At 37.5% G+C, this 13,980-nt stretch overlaps 1 protein-coding gene and 1 long non-coding RNA gene across 11 annotated transcripts in view; one reads left to right on the top strand and one right to left on the bottom strand.

The window, feature by feature from the left end:
- Positions 1-13,980, top strand: part of LOC103060191 (neurexin-3-beta) — a 758,042-nt gene that overhangs the window by 367,532 nt on the left and 376,530 nt on the right. The window lies entirely within an intron of this gene.
- Positions 2,011-4,303, bottom strand: LOC148214903 (uncharacterized). The gene is made up of 3 exons (XR_015796882.1): positions 4,169-4,303; positions 3,645-3,776; positions 2,011-2,700 (listed from the first exon to the last, which is right to left on the bottom strand). It is a non-coding gene; the product is annotated as an uncharacterized LOC148214903 (long non-coding RNA).

Raw genomic sequence — 13,980 nt, 5'->3', positions numbered from 1 at the left:
GGGTTTTGGAGAAAAAAAAATTCCCCTGCTTTCCCTTTCCCTCTCCCAGTTTTACTATTTCCTCCATTTAAAGCAAGATGATCAGTCTTTCCTAGAAGGTGGCACTGCCACACTTGTGAGACTATATCTAATTGCAATGAGCTTCACATGAACCTTGCCCCTTCAACTGGTGTCACACCACTATTTAGAGGTGGCAGAGGAAATTTTGCCTGCAGCTCCAGTTCTTGTCTGCCCAGATACAACAGGTACAGACTCTACCAGTTACTTTATCCTTACAAAACTGGGCCCTTCTTGGCACACCAGATAATCTTTAGGTTCATTGGGGATAGGAGTGGAGGTGTCCTTCTGAACCAGAGACACATGAGGAAGGGGAGAAATCCCTATCCTTGACTCCCAGGAAAGAGTGTGGAAATACTGCTGGGGTGGGGTAGTCCAGAGTTCCACTCAATCCTACTTCTAAGACCAATGAAAGGGAAAAAAACAAGCCCCTCACCCTTGCTAGCAAGGCCACACTCTCTGGTTTGAGCCAAGTTTGTTGTAACTGTGCAGAGGGAGAATACAAGGTTCTGCCCAATAATGAGGGGCAGGGCAAAAGCTTATATAGTGATCCTGTTTACATGAGCCAGAGCAGGACTTCAAAACAACTAAATCCCACTTTCTAGAAACCCGATTTCCTTTTTTTATTAATATCCTTAATTCAGCAAGCATTTGCAGGTTCAGAGGTGACTTCCCTGTTCTGGCAACTGTTCCTTGAAGTTCATCGAACTGCAGAAGCTGTTGCTCTATTTGTGCTTCTTAGCACCAAGTCAGTGCTCTTTAGCAAGCTGAAGTCATTTTAGTAGGCAAAGCTACCTCTCAGGTCAGATTTTCTCCTTCACCTACTGGCTGTCACAACCATATAAACTGGTGTTGTGAGCACTGCATTGGCTTCCAAGAAATTTCTAAGTGCAATTCAAAGCACTGTGTCTGACCCATTAATCCCTTTATGGCTTTGTGTGCAAGTACATTCAGCACTACCCACTTCAGGTAGAACTCATTCCATCTGGTTTGCTTATTCCAAGATGAAGTGTTGAGGATTCCCCTCTTACATGAAGTTTGAGGAGAGGAAGGGCAGGAGACAATGTTTTTATCCAATTTTTGTACCCTCCCTTTGTAATAGCCTATGCTTAGAAATCTGGATCGCATCTTCTCTGACAATGTTTAGTTTGTAACAGTGTTGTTGCAATAGTGGATACTGGGGGAAGGTGATTGGTAATTTTTAACTGCTTTATGTTGGTTTTATTGATTTTAAATGACAACATTGTAATTTGTTGGGAATCCTTGTGGAGTTAATTGTATATAAATATTGTAATAAATAAATGCATAAAATTATCCAGTCTCCTTTTAAATCTATCCAAGTTAGTGGCCGTTATCACATCTTATAGCAATGAATTCCACAAGCAAATTATATACTATGTGGAAAAAAATGCTTTCTTTTGTCTGTTTTAAAAATTTTAATCACTTCAGCAGATAATTCCCAGTCCTAATGTTTTGAGAGAGGGAGAAAATTTTTCCCTATTTTCTCTCTGCCCTACATGACTTTATTCACCTTGATCAAGTCCCTTTCAGTTGCCCTTTTCCCAAGTTTGTTATCTCAATTGTTTTAGCTTTTGAACATCCTCTCCATCATTTTGGATACCGTCTTCTGTACCTTTCCTAGCTATTTTTTCAAACTTTCTTTTTGAATTCTTAGGATTGAGCTACTCCATTTTGAGTTGGAAATATTCTGTTTTGAACCCAAAACAACTATTCCAACCATTCTGCAAATGCCTCAAGTTTGAGACAGCCCCTTTTGGCTCAAAATACCTGCTTCAAAATTGAGAAAGCTGTTTTGAGCTTACAACAGTTCTGAAATTGTCAGCATTAGAACATTTCTGGGATTTGTTTTAAGACAACTTTTTTGAATTTGAATTGTGTCAAATCTGAAAGACTTTGCACAATCCTAGTTGAAATTAATCTCCCTATTTAACACAGACATATGAAACTGCCTATATCAGATTAAACATTTATCTATTTTGCCAACATATCTACCTTATTAGCCATCATATTTAAAGTTCTCAGGGTGGGATCTATCCCCAGTTGTGCTGAAATCCTGTGAACTGCCATCAGAGGGATCTCTACCTCTTTAACCTTCTGGAGGGCTGTGAATACCTGGCTCTTCCCCAAGCATTGGGTTAGGATAGCGCACTTGTTATTGAAGAGACACAAATGCAATGTTTTACCACCATCCATGGAATTGTAGGCAGAGCAATTTAGAAATGAACTTTCCTGGGAACATCTGCCTCTACTGGGCTGGTTGTTTGAATTCTGATTATAAGATTATGGGTAGCAATTTGTTTTAATGATTGATACTGCTAATGCTCAGTTGCTGCTGGCCTCCTGGAGGCCTAGACAATGTCATCATGCATGGAAACTGAATTCATTAAGATTAATGCAAAGATAACAATAAATATAAAAAGAGAAGTGTTTAGCAAGTTCCAAAGCAACTTCTCTTGACAAGCTGCAGGTATTAAATAATAAATAGCATGCATTCCAGGTTGACTTTATTTGTTCATTAGCTACCATATGGTGTGTTTCAATTAGGTCATTCCTTATCTCCAGCTAAGATGGCAGGTGCTTCTTCCGCACAGTGCTTCAGTTGGACTCCAACTGCAAAGTCTCCTTGTAGATGAAAAGATGAAGGGTATAAATAAGAAGCAACCCACAGTGTGGAAGATTATTTTTATTTATTTAAAATATTTTAACCTGTCTTTTTATAGGAAAGGCATCCAACAGTATAGAGATAATAAGAATGCAGTACAGCAATTAAAAAAATTTTTTTCAATACCATCAATCCATTGAAACCACAAAAAAGAGAGAGAGAGAGAGAGAGAGAGAGAGAGAAGCAGCAATAAAAATACAGTTATAGAATACAGGTTCATGGGTAACAATAAACCCATTTTACATTTTTTCCCTGGAAAGCATACTAGAAATTTTCTCTGCTAATAACGAGATTATGACTGAAAAGATCCTATGGATTCAAAATCTTTTTCTCTTTATCTTATTAGCAGAAAGTGCAAAGAGTGTTCCATAATAAGAGGACCCCACAGCAGTTAGTTAGGTCTGGTTCAAACATAGTCCATTAAAACCATACGATTTGTTTGTTTTTTGCTTAGCTTATTGTGCAAACCTAGCATTGCTTTTTTTACTTTGTTGTAAGAATCCAACCAGTCATGGTTTATTCAGTAAGCCACTATTAAACAAAGCATGGCTTTATGCAATATATAAACCCAATTTAAAATTATGAGTACAATGCATTTGTATCTACTGTCAATTAGCAAGGCATTTCAAATAAAATAAATTGAGATTAGAGTATTAGTAAAGTAAGCATTTGTATATATGAGCATTTGCCATTCTTATGAACATAACTAAAGCACATTCTCAAGCAATGCACCATGCCAATACATATCCATTAGTCAAGTGCAATGATATGTGTCAATTTGTGCGTTGTGCCGTGTGTTGCTGAGGGTGGCAATTTTTTGCAGAAGCAAAGGTATTGGAGAGACTTGATTAGCTTTCTATGGATATGTACAAGTCAAAAAAATGAAGGAAAAAAATCTCCTTACCTGTACTGGACAAACTTTTGTTCAATTTCGATCTTAATGTCAGTGTACTCAGTTAATAACTGAACCAACATGCAAACTGGAACAGTTATTTTTCAGCATTCACATTTTTTCCAAATTCTGCAAGGGCGTTCCCTAAAATAAAAGCACAAGTGATTTAGAACATTGTGCATTAAAAAGAAAAAGAAAAAAACTAGAGTGAATTGCTTATAAAACTTCCACATATTAAGCAAAGCTGGGTATTAAAAGAGCCTATAAGGAGAATTGTTTTCTTCAAGTGTCAATACTGTTATAATAGGTATCAAGCCCACAAGGGAGAGAGATAACTGAAAATGTGAGCTATTTATTGCAATGGCAAAATTTCCAATGTACAATATATATATATTGTATATATATATATATATGTATTTGGAAGGTTGAAGTTTTAAGCAAACAAATCAATGTTCAATGGCCGGGATACAATTGCTTTTCTCTGAATAAAAGTTCAGTATTTGGAACAATGGATGTTATTTGTAAGTGGGCATTACCTTCTGTAAACCTTTATACTTGTTTTTCGTTGCTGGATTTAAAGAGAAGGTTCTCTCACAAAGATTTGTTGTTGTAAACAATATAAGATATTTCAGTGCTCCACTGGCAATTTCAGGATATTCTGTTAAAAGCTCTAACCAGAATTCGTAGGCCTACAAATGAAAATATTGTTTGTAATGTGAACTCAGTCAAGGTGTGCCATAAGAAACAACATCAACACCAGCAGCACTGGTATTTGTTCCACTTTTACTATTGTCAACTTTTTCTGTACCGTCTGCAATTTTATCAGTTGGTAGCCAATGATACATATCTGGGAAAATATTCATAGTACATAAATGCTGATTAGGACTACGAAAAAAACAAAATGAAAATAATGCATATGCTGATGGGTATATATATATATATATATATATATATATATATACATACATACATACATACACACACATACATACATACATACATACACACACACACACACACACACATACACAATGAGTGTTGAATGCATAATTTTTTTTTTCCATTGTGAATGCCTGGCTGAATCCACTTAAGCACCCATCTTCTGCCTGCCTGCCTGTCTGCCTCTGCAAACATACAATCATTCTCACACATGTTTACTTCAGGACTAAGTTTCTTTATTAATTCCCACACAGCTCAGTGGGACTTGGTCTTAGGTAGGTGTGCACAGGATGCCACCTTGATAATTAAACAGACCTCCTGGGGATACACACACGCATGCGGTTTGTAATCTGGAAAGTAAAAAGGAAGGAGGGACTCACCACTATTGTTCCTGGGCTTCTAAGCAAGTTAGAAACTCCTACCAGATTTCTAGTTCTTTCTGCTTTCAGAAAACTTAGGCTGCCTGGGCAAATATTTGTGGAGTTTGGGAGCAGGCAGGAAGTTGAGTTTTGTGAATGGGCACATGGCAAGGCAGAAGACCCGAGTGGTGGCAAGGGAAAAGCTGCCAGCACTTCCTGCACAGACTGCTTGCAAGTGTTGGTGATACAGAGTCAGTGAAGGGAAGAACAATACTGAGGAGAGAGTGATGGCTGAATGTGCATCTGAGGCGAGAGTGCTGAAGGTTACCCCCCAGCCCCCTACCCCTTCTGGAATGCATTGCAGTTCTTGCAAAACTATACGGTTCTGTGGAACCCAGTTTGAATAATCCTGATTTAACCCTGACTCTCTGTAACTTGCATCTAGCTTCAGTCTAAGACAGGGGGAAAAGGTCTGGGCAAAAGATGCCTTTACAGAGTGTACATAACCAGAAGAAAGGCTGGTTCCAGGAAACCAAGCCTTTATGTTTGCTTTTAGCATGCCCTTCCTCCCCAAAGTATTCTTTTGCATAAACATTTAGGGTCAGATTTGGATGCCTTCTTATCCATGTGCCAAGAGAAGTGATTAATGTGAACATTTCTGAGTAAGTTTGTATATGTCCTAATCTGGAGTTTTGACATTAACGAGCAAGAGGAAAAGACCAGGAAAGACCCAACCATCAGGACAGTTAGACTTGAGCAATATTTTCCAGGCAGCTGCTGATAAATTGTGCATGAGATTATTATTTTTCACAGAGACATTATTGATCTTGGCTTTGTTCAAGCTCAGAAATCTGTTTACAGCAGCTTATAAAAAGTCTGGATACTCCTTTTACTGAAGGTTAACATGGTGTGTTTATTTAATTGAATGAAAATGGCTTTATGTTGTCCAAATGTCATTGTTAATACATTTTCAAGAGATTCTAGATTCTACTAGCTTGGGTTGGGAGGGCCAAAATGGGGTAACCAAGTTCCTTTCTTCATCCACAAAATTAACTAAACTAAAATGAAAATCATTGGTGATCTAGAGAAAAACAGTTGAGTTTTAATTTTTTGTAAAACTTTATCTATCTTGTTCACATTCCATCCTATTCCTTTTTTGCATTTTCTTCCAGAAAGCTTCTATAAAGTTTAATAGCATTCTAAGTGGGAAAAATCTTCTTATAGGTATGAATGTTAGCCCCTTTTGCTTTAAAAATGTATTTAATTACTTATATTCCTTACATTTAAGTGATCAATGTGTGTCTTTTTTCATTGCTCCTGGGACTGAACCATGGAAAATAAACAAAACAAAGGGAAAAAAAGAGCTTTGGGAGGGGAAAGCAAAATATTTAGTCAATACAAGCAGTCTCATTCATGGCAACCAGAAGATAGATTCGACCTAATAAAATGCAAAACCCATTTGAAGCTATCATATTTTTGTTAAATCCAAATCTACAGAAACAGGCAACATAAAAGTATATTAAATTGCTTAGCATAAATGCAATAAAACCAACTGGGTTTGCAGTGTAGACCTAGTGGGATGCTCTAATTCATGAGTTTTATTGCTTATGAAGAAAATCATAATTAAACAAATAACAGAGAATATTATTTCATGTTGTTAGCAGTAGCATCTCCTGATACAGGTATACCATGATAGTGCTTCATGTAGCATTACTTATTTATTTATATGCTTTGTTAGATAATTTGTATTTATCTAATTATGTTAATCTTTTTGGTATTCTTGAGGTATGGCTTCCACTGTCTCTTCTGACATAGTAATATGGAATAATGAATTGTTTTGAATCATAGATGTGCCACCAGAAGTATGCCATCTGAGCTTAAACCTATAATTTATAGGTTTACAAGCAGTGAGAAACAAACAAGTGGAGCTATTTGACTTAAATAATATATGGGCTTCCTTCAAAGTTTTTACAGTAGCCCTAAAAATAGTTATAATTTAAGAGGGTTGAGATCCAAGAAAACGTATGCATTTGTGGGTGATTGTGAGGTTCAAAGCTGTCCAAACCACACAAAATTGGCTTGAAAATTATGAAGGGAGTTAAAGATGGGAATGGGAATGATTTATCTTCTAGATACCTCTTGCTCCCATTTCTATCTGATAATCTGGTAAACAAAGTTAAAACAAGTTAATACATGTGCTTATCTGTAAAGATGGCTGTTCTTCTCCAGTCATGATCACAAATGCCAAATAGGTGAGTGGATAATGCCACCTCCCTTGAAGGAGAGGGCATATCAGAAGAAGGTAGTGGTGTGCCAGCTCCTCAAGAAACTATTCCTCAGTTCAATGCTATTGGACAACTATTAACACCTCTTTGTTTTGAAGAAGTTGATTGAGAAGGTTCCGGAGCTGCAGCTACACAGAGCTCTGGAGGAAATTGATTATTTGGATCCTTTTCACTCTAACTTTAGTACTGGGTATGGGACCAAGACTACATGAATTGCATTTGTAGATGACTGTAGTGAGATTGGGAGAGTGGTAGTGTGATCCCCACCCTCACCTACCAATATTGCTGGATCTCTCAGCAATATTTGATACTATCAACCATGGTATCCATATGGACAGACTCTGAGGGTTGGAGGTGGCAAACATTGTTTTGCAGTGGTTTTCTTCCTTTCTGAGGAGACAGTTCCTGTTGGGCATGGGGTGGGGAAGTCAAGGCCAAAGACATGGCCCCTCAGTTATGAAGAACTGCAAGACTTGATGCTTTCCCCATTCCTATTCACCAGTACACTGATAATACACAGTTTTTCATCTTGACCTTGGGCCAAATAGGCACTGCAGTCAAGGCTGTGTCCCTGTTACGGAAGGTTGTTAGAGCCTGGATAGTGAGGAACAAGTTTAAGCTCAGTCCTAGCAAGATGAAGTAGCTATGTGTTAGGAAGCTATCCAATTCCAGTGATATTCTATCTTTAGTTGTGGACATGGTCATGCCCCCTATTCCAAACTGATTCATAATCTGAGGGTTCTTCTTGACTCATAGCTTTTGCCTGAAGAGCAAGTGGCAGGTGTAATAAGGAGGGTGTACATCTAGTATGCCACTTACAACTTTTCCTGGAATGGGAGGCCTCATTGTCTTCTTTTGTTTGGGTTATTGGAATGCATTTTATATAGAGCTACTCTTGAAAACCACTTGGAAGCAATAGCTGGTCCAGAATGAAGCAGCTATTGGGCACATCACAATATGCTTATGTGGTATCTCTGTTATGAGAGTTGCACTGGTTATCAGTCTGCTTCTAGGTAGTTGTCATCCTTAAATCTCTTAATGGCTCTGGACCCATATCTCTTCTTTCAGGGAATGTCATCTGCAGGGACCTTGGAGGTAGACCTTTTTGGTGGCTGACCCCCTTCTACAGAAAAGCATTTCCCCTGAGTTCCATATGGCCCCAGTTATGCTGGATATTAGAAATGCTATCAAAACCTGGCTTTTCCAACCAGGGATAGATATGTTATGAATTTTGTTCCCATTTATAGTTTGGACTTTTATTTAGTGAAGTTCTTGTACTGTGGGAAAAGGTAAATTGTTTTTATTTATTTATTTATCAAATTTATATAGCTGCCATCTTATGACAAATGACTGTGGGCCATGTACAACAAAGCTAAAAACAGTTAATAAATACTAAACAATATTATTAAAAACATTCAAATTTTAAAAAACTAAAAAAGAAGGAATATTAGGTGAAGAGATGTTAAAAATAATGTAGCCACCTTAATCATTCATCATTCCCCCGGGGTCCCCAGGCCTGATGGCACAACCAGGTTTTGAGGGAACTTCGGAAAGTTGAAAGTGATGAAGCCAGCCTCACTTCAGGGGGAAGGATATTCCGTAGAGTTGGTGCCACAGCAGAAAAGGCCTGCCACTTAGGGCCAGCCAAATGTAACTCTCTAGCTGACGGAACCCATAGCAGACCCTCTCTGCTGGATTTGGTGGGATGGGCAGATGTAACTGGGGAGAGGCTGGTCCCATGCCATCTCTCTCTCTCTCTCTCTCTCTCTCTCTCTCTCTCTCTCTCTCTTTCTCTCCTTATTTACAGAAGAGGGTATTGGAGCAGCATATAAACCCAATAAGTAAGTAAATAATAAATTCCATCTGCAGTTGACACCTGTAAAGAACTAGGATAATCTGAGAGCTTTGATAAACTGATATTTCTGATCTTAACTTTCAGATTTGCATCCAGTTGCTCTCCCTGTCTCTTAACATTTAATATTGCTTGCTTCTTTCGTAGTTAATGAATAACACAGTTAGGAACAATAGACTGTTGATGAAGACTACACTGTAGAAACCCAGTTATTATATCTGTGGGATTTTGCTATTTTTCCTTTGCTTGTTCTGAAATTTTAGATGTCCTTAATAACATAGGCTATATAATTTGACCGCAATATTTAGTTGTGTTCTGTTATGAATGAATCAATTTTGCACAATTACTGTGTTATTAGTTAAAAACTATATTCTGAAGTTTAAATGTACCCCCCCCCCCCGGACACTTCTCTTTTGCATCATCTTACCTCTAAATGAAGAGGAAGCACAATGGATAAATGGTTCCCAATCTCTGGTTCAAGAATCACCGGTAGTCTGTTACAGTACAGCTGGTAATACTACCTGGAGGATGCCAAGATAAAAATATTTCTTAAATGCCCCAAATCTCCAAAACGTTAAGGTTTCAGCGGAAATACCAATATCTTATGCATTTTGGATTTTTTACCATTAAAAAAAATTATAAAACATGGAGGTACTATGAATGCCACCTGGGAGGATCATAAATTCTAGGATGCCTTCAAGCTTTTGATGATAGTGTGATGGTCTGCATGAAAAAAAAGGTTGGGAAATCCTGCAATCTTTATTAGGTATGGTTTGTGCCTTAAATTTAATGTATTTACATTAAGATCCTGATGTGGTTGACCATAAAGCAAAGTTACTGTCATACTTCTAGTGTGCAGTCCCCCCCTCCTTTTTTTTTTTTTTTGGCAAATGTAAATGAATGCCACATATCTCATTCTATTCTTTAGTTCTTAACACTGTCAGTTTAGGGCTACTGATGCCCTGCTCTTTATGTCATCATATATTTTTGGCACAGTGTTCCTAAACTGTGGCTCACAACCCCTAGGAGGTCACAAGCACCTTAGAAAGGGGTTTGATTTTTTTAAAAAGCCAATCAGATTTGCACAAGCAAAGCACATGAGCCATCCCACAGCAAAGTAGGAAACAAAGCTTAGAATAAGTTTGGGAGTGGGCCTGTTTTGTCTGTAGAAACCATTATGGAGGTGCAGGGTGGGTGGGAATCATGTTATCCAACATTTGAAACCTATGGCATAGTCCTTTCGCTTTGAGCCAGCCCCCCTCCCCATTGATGAGCGTTTTCCTGCTCTTATGTAGTTTTCTTGCATAGCTTTTCAGTGTAGGGTTTATAGACTCAACTTCTGTGTTGCTCTAAACAGTTCTTGAGTGATTTGTCCTATATTTGCAAGGTCCTTGAGAATCATAACATTATAAAGTTAGGAGGGACCACAGGGATCCTCTGTTTCAGTGTGCAGGAAAACCAGTAAAACCACCCATGACATGTGGCTGTTCAACCTCTAAAAATCTCCAGAAATTGAGAACTCACATCCTCCACAGTTACCTGTTCCACTGTTGTACTAGACTTACCATCAGGAACTGTTTCCTTATATTTAAATGAAATCTAGGGAGCTGCAACTTATCCCTGTTATTTCTGGTCCTAGTTTTCTGCCACAGAAAATAGTTCAGGACCATCTTTCCTGTAGCTTCTTCCACTTATGTACCTGAGCATGGCTATCATCTCTCCCCAGGTTTTCTTTTGTTCAGACTAAATATCTCAAATTCTTCAACTTGTCCTCAAATCTCTGTATCATCTTTTTTGCTCTCCTATGAATCTTGTCAATGTCCTTCTAGAAATGAGATGCCTGGAATTGTATATGAATCTCTAGGTGGGCTCTCACTACAGCCACGATGCATGTAAGTACGTACGTACGTATGTACATACATCATCCATCCATCTATCCATCTATTCATCTATCCATCTATCCATCTACCTACCTACCCAACCACCCACCCACCTACCTACCTACCTATCAAATTTGTGACCCCCCATCTTGTTGAAACGACTCTTGGATCTTTGATATGATGCTTTGTCTTATGCAGTTCAGAACTACATTTGACCTTCTAGTAGCTGTCTCACACTGTTGACTCATATTCACCTTGTTATTAATGACCAAGTCCTTCTCAGATGTAGTGTTTCCAACCCCCCATCTTATACATATCTGCCCTATATTGTTCTTAAATGTCATACCTTACATTTCACCCTATTATAGGCATCTTGTGTCTCTCCACCCAGTCTTCCAACCTGTCCAGATTAGCCTGCAATCTTTTTCTGTTATCTTGGGTTTTGGCAGACTTCCCAATTTTGTGTCACCTGCAAATTTGATAAACTGCAATCCCATCATCCAGGTTATTAATAAAAATGTGAATAATGCTGGTCCCAGGACTAATTCCTCTGGAATCCAACTTATTGGAGAGTACGTTATTGCTCTCCAATTCAATGTAAAACTATTAATGCTGACTCTGAGTGCAGTAAACCAGCCATTTTGGACTCACCTTATTATAGTGCCAGTCAGTCCAGACCATGCCATACATATATTAAGCCTTAAGGAAAGATACAAACTTCTAAATATTAATATTGATTATTTCTGCCAGAAAGTAATTTGTATAGACAACAGTAATTTATTGGGAATTCCTTTGTTAAACAGCTTTGAATGAAACAACTATCCTTTGAAGAATTTGTTAATTTCCTGTTGTGTTAAGTTTTCAGCTAATGCTATTTCCTACACTTTTAAATGCTACTAATCTAACAAAAGTTATGTGTTAGTTTTCCTGTATTTTAGTATAGTAAATCTGGCAGCTAACAATTATAAATAAATGAATTAACTTTTTATGTTGCACATTTATAAGTTTTTGGAGATAGATAGCCAGATAGATAGACAGACAGACAGACAGACAGACCTCCTAAAATTAATTACCAAGGTTTGATGGTGTTTTTTATTTTTTATTATTATTATTATTATTATTATTATTATTATTATTATTATTATTATTATTTCTTCAGAAAGCTTTGATGAAAATGAATAATAAAATGGACATTCTTCTTATGGCAGACAGGATATTAGATTAGTTTTGAACCTGGATGTTCCTTTGTAATTTTGTAGTAAGTACTGTCTCAGTTCCTATCTCACTTGGTGTAGCATTAGCTGACTATACCCTTCATGTTGCTATTTAATGCTTACACTAGCATCTTACAAGATTAAAGCCAGCATTTCACAGGATTTGTACTTTGCTAGAACCTGACTCCTTCTCATCATTCATCCATGTCATTCCTTTTCTTTGTCTGTTTTATACTTCCAGACTACTTTTCAGAAACTGCTCTCAACTTTTCAAGTGAAATATGCTGGGCTAGGCAAGTTTGGGATTTCTCTAGCATTGATAATTACTAATTGTGCTGGTTAGAGCCCAGAAGATGAAGCCCAATGCATGTGGAGGATACTAAGTTGGGGAAGGTTAATCTACACTGTTTTCGGTACAAAAAATATGCTCACTGCATGTGTTTCATTCAGTGGCAACATTGCCAATCCCTAATATTTTATTTCTGCTATGTCAGAGGTAGAAGAAAGTATGCAGAAGGTTTTAAGAACTTATATTCCCACTGAGGTGATGCCAATAAGGTGAGATACAGTGTCATATACTATTCAAGGTGTTGCACTAGGACCAAGGAGCCACAGAGCTTCACTGGTTAACTGAACCAGTCATGGTCTCTCAGTCCAACCTGCCTCACATGGCTGGTGTTGTAGGAGGAAAAATTGGCAGAAGATGCACTATGTATGCTGGGTTTTTGGAGGAAAGATAGGATATCAGTCTAACAAATAAAATACAATTTAGCTGAAACATCCAAAATTACTTGCCATCCTGACGAAACTTATACAAATGCCTTGTTTTTACAATAATTATGATAACTCTCTGGCAATAGCTAGGAAAAAATCAAAATGATTTGAAAATGAGTAGTTGTATCTTTCTGAAATATGGGAAGTAAGATTAGGATGCCTAATGAAGATTAAAATCTTGAAGGAGCTGAAGGAGCCACCCACCTCAAAATATTTGCATGTATGATATTACTAAAGGCTTCTTTTTAATCTGTTTAGAAGGGTTTTAAATTTGCCACATACTTGAAAACTAAGGTGCTATCTGGCCATAGACAAAAAGGGGCATTTTTAATTCTAATATTTTCATTTTGTTGTAATCTTTCTGCTTTGAGCAGATATTTTGTGACAAGAGATTAGAATGCTAACTACCGATGTGAGCTCATAACAGCCTGATTTGTATCAACTTAAGGCTGAATTTATAAACTTTCAGTTTCAGGCCAAAGGAGGAACTGCATGGGTCCGCAGTTTGCACTAAAAGTATTGGAAAAGTATTGTAAATCACAATGCAGCCAAAAGTTATGATGGAAATGAATATGAGCACTCCATTGTTGTTGTTATTGTTATTAGTTTTGGGGGCTTTCTTACTCATGGCTACAACATTTATAATGAGAGGATGTTAGAGAGTAACCAATCAAGAACTGTGAGATGGGCAGCTATAAAAATGTGATATATAAATAAATAAACAAACAAACAAACATACATACATACAAACTGACAATGAGTTATCTACACAGTAGCAGTAATATAGGGACACTGAGGGAAGAGTCATAATATAGTCACAATTATTATACATTGCAATTTAAGGAAGATGCTCCACAATCCATGGTTCTTGCTCTGTTTACACTTCTGTGGTTGGAACCAGATCAGCATGCTGAGTATATGTCTGCATACTGAAGGACTGCGGAGATAATGTTAGGGAAGGAAATGATTAGAAGCAATTTGTTAGCAGATCTCAGTTGCTTTGTGGGTTGTCAACAAGTAATGAAGCAAGGATGCCAATCGACAG

Source organism: Python bivittatus, unplaced genomic scaffold (assembly GCF_059951505.1).
Source record: "Python bivittatus isolate LINGU-HERP-01145 unplaced genomic scaffold, Pbiv_v1 ctg000480_np1212, whole genome shotgun sequence".
Classification (NCBI taxonomy): Eukaryota; Metazoa; Chordata; class Lepidosauria; order Squamata; family Pythonidae; genus Python; species Python bivittatus.
Note: the sequence above shows the minus strand (reverse complement) of the source record. Positions and strands in the feature narration are given on the sequence as shown.